Source organism: Macrobrachium rosenbergii, chromosome 50, assembly GCF_040412425.1.
Source record: "Macrobrachium rosenbergii isolate ZJJX-2024 chromosome 50, ASM4041242v1, whole genome shotgun sequence".
Taxonomy (NCBI): domain Eukaryota; kingdom Metazoa; phylum Arthropoda; class Malacostraca; order Decapoda; family Palaemonidae; genus Macrobrachium; species Macrobrachium rosenbergii.
Window position 1 is genome coordinate 35,981,490 of NC_089790.1, and position 3,954 is coordinate 35,985,443.

The following is a 3,954-nucleotide window of genomic DNA, read 5'->3' on the forward strand; positions in this document are numbered from 1 at the left end:
AATTATGTAGAGCAATGTTAGCATTTTTCTGTACTTCAGAGGTACCTTTTAAGGTACTTGTAAACTGGATATCTTTCCACCAAGGTTTCTTGGGAAGCGAATACCATCTTATCATTGATACTTTGAGGTTGTGATGAAATTAAATAGAGATATCAATTTAATAAGCATATGGAAAAGTAAATTATTTCATTGCTTCATGTTTTGACGGGTGAAGACAATTGTTATACCATGTCTTGATATTTTGGTGATTAATTTTTTTTTTTTTAAATGCGAGGACTTATAGATAGTATCTGATTTCGTACTGAGTTTCTGCGGCGCTACCTGATACTGTGAGACGCATCTTTGCATGAAAGCACCATTTGTCGTTCATAGATATCAGAGGCAGAGTGATTTAGAAAGGTTTTAGATCTCTTAATAAGTTTAGTTTGAATGTAATAAACGGTCGTAAAATGGGGCATTTTAAGTCAATAAAAATAAGTTATCTTTCATGTAGGTTTAGCGTCTTGATATCACTTACGAGAATCGGCGGTTTTTAATCTGTCGAACTAATAATTTCACAAAACACATGTAGCGCACACACTTACACATACACGCACACACACACAACACACACATATATATATATATATATATATATATATATATATATATATATATATATATATATATATATATATATATATATATATATATATATATGACTATTTATCACATCACCGTGATTCATATACAATCAAAGCTACAAACGTCCTTTAATATCAATTCACTCTACCTGAAATAATATATTTTCATATATGTTACCGAAGGAATTTTTTAAGTTGATAATAAGTCCAATCCGTGGGATCGAACCAGCGACGGACGAGGAATCAGGATAGTGACGTACTAACGAAATCTTTGGCCGATTTCGTTAGTACAGTCCTGATTCCTCGTGTATGTGATCCCACGGGACGGTGGACTTATTATCAACTTAAAAATTCCTTCGGTAACATATATGAAAATATATTATTTCCATATGAATTATATTAAAGGACGTTTGTAGCTTATGATATATATATATATATATATATATATATATATATATATATATATATATATATATATATATATATATATATATATATATATATAATACTATATATATAATACTGAAAGGAAAGAAAGAAAGAGAGGGACTGAAACCGAGCGTCAAGAGAGAGAGAGAGAGAGAGAGAGAGAGAGAGAGAGAGAGAGAGAGAGAGAGAGAGAGAAACCAAGTCATTTCGCTACCTCTACCTAGAGGCGCTGATGTTAGCGAAGGGTGTGGGTGTCAAAGTTCAACTGACAGGTGCGTAACAAGGACTATGATTGGCTCTGCTGCCTCTAGCTTGACCTGAGGGGGGTGTGGTCACAGTAGCAACTACTGGAATCTTTCTGCCCTTCGCTTTTCTTATGTAAGGCTTCTCCAGATTAGACAGATGCTATTGATAAAGATTTTGCGGTTTTATGCTCTTTTTTTTTATATTTTTCGAAGCGAATACCTGGATGACAGTACCGGAAGCCAATTCCCGATTTGCAATATTGGTATCGGTATAGGCACGAACAAACACTGTGATTACAGTGCATTACCTACATACATTTATATATATATATATATATATATATATATATATATATATATATATATATATATATATATATATATATATATATATATATATATATATATATATATATATATATATATATATTATATGTATATATGTGTATTATATCTTCTTTCTCTGCATCTTTTCCCACTTCTATGTGGGGTCGATGTTTCTGACAGCTTTCTTCCACCTGGCTCGGTCAAACACATCGTCCTCTGACAATTGTTTGTCTCTCAGGTCTTCCGTAACTACATCCATCCACCTTCGCTTCGGTCTTCCTCTCCATCTGCACCACTCTCCTCCCTACATATGTCTCATCCTTTCGCATAACATGGCCATACCACTGCAGTCTTCTTTCCTGGTCCTTCTGTGATAGTTCTGCGACTTTAGTGGTGCCTCTTATTCTTTCATTTCTGATCCTGTCCATTTTTGTTACTCCACACATGCACCTGAGTATTTTCATCTCTGCCGCATCCAATTTCTTCTTTTGCACTCTCTTTACCGGCCATGCTTCTGCTCCATAGATCAAAGATGGCCTCACTACTGTCTTATACACTCTTCCTTTAACCTTTATATTGATTCTGCGGTCGCACAAGACACCTGACATCTTTCTCCAATTTTTTCATTCAGCCTGCACTCTGTGTGTTATTTCTACATTTAAATTTCCATCATCACCCCCTGTTGAACCAAGATACCTAAATTTTTCCACTCGGTTCAACCTTGTCCCTTCCATACTAATCTCGGAGTCTTGATCTTCAATAAAACTTAGGTATTCAGTCTTCTTCCTACTGATCTTTAATCCTCTGTTTTCCAGTACCTTCCTCCATTGCTCTAGTTTTGACTCCACTACCCCTCTGTTGGTGCTGCATAACACGATGTCATCAGCAAACAACATGCACCAGGGGGATTGATCTCTTATTCCTTGAGATAGCACATCCATTATCAGGTCAAAAAGATATGGACTTGAAGCAGATCCCTGATCTAAACCAACCCTTACTGGTATCCATTCAGTTAACCCAACGATGCTTCTAACCTGCGTTTTTGCTTTTTCATGCATACCTTAGACCAACCTCACATACTTCTCCGATGTTCCCTTTACTTGCATACATCTCCAAACCACTTCCGTGTGACTCTATCATATGCGTTTTCCAGATCTATGAATACTATGTGCAGTCCTTTCTGCTTTTTCCGGTGTTTTTCCATCATCTGTCGGAGGGCAAACACTGCATCTGTCGTTCCTCTTCTTGGCATGAAACCAAACTGTTCTTCACCTACAGATGTTTATTCTTTTAATTCTTTGATCCAGTATTCACTCCCAGATTTTCATGGTGTGAGACATTAGCTTTATTCTTCTGTAGTTTGCACAATCCTGGATGTTACCCTTCTCTTTATAGATAGGCACAGTAAAATTTTATCTCCATTCTTTTGGTATCTTTTTCTGGCAGTATATTTTTCTTTGCTGAGTCCCACAGCATGTCTATTCTTTCTTCTCCCAGGCTCTTCCACCCTCTTCAGGAATTCCATCTGGTCCTATTGCTTTACCATTTTTCATCTTCTTTAGTGCCTACTTTACCTCCTTCCTGCTAATAGTATGTAGCATACCAAGGTTCTTGAATCTATGATTTTCTTCAATTTAACAGGTGTTCATAATATTCCTTCCATCTCTTCTTTATCTTGTCCTCGTTGCATAAAACTACTCCATTCCCATCCTTAACCTGTTTTATATGGGAGTAGTCTTTGGTTTTCTTGCCCTTCGACTTTCCAATTCTGTAAATTTTTCTCTCCCCTTCAGGTGTTTCCAGCTCTTCGTACATGTCATCTAATGCTCTTGCCTTTTCTTTTGCAACTGCCTTCTTTACTTGTTTCTTATGTCTTTGGTACCTCTCCTTATCTTCTTGCTGTCCATACTTTTCCCAGATCTTTTTTGCATCTTTTTTGGCTTTCACCACCTCTTTCACTTCTTCATTCCACCACCAGGTTTCCTGATCGTCAGGAGGTTTCTTTCAGATGTCTTTTCCAACACCTCTCCACCTACTCTCTTTATCACCATACAGTTGTGGTTCCACCATTCTTGCACTCCCTCTAGCAGTCTAACTTCCCTTAATACTCTCTCCTTAAATTCATACTTCGCTTCCTCCTCATGTGTCAGCTTCCACCACTTTATTATATATACAGTATATATATGAATGTATATGTATATTATACATATACATATACATATATAAACATATACATATATAAAATATATATGTGTGTGTGTGTGTGTAAGTGCAAGAGAGAGAGAGAGAGAGAGAGAGAGAGAGAGAGAGAGAGAGAGAGAGGTAGCTGT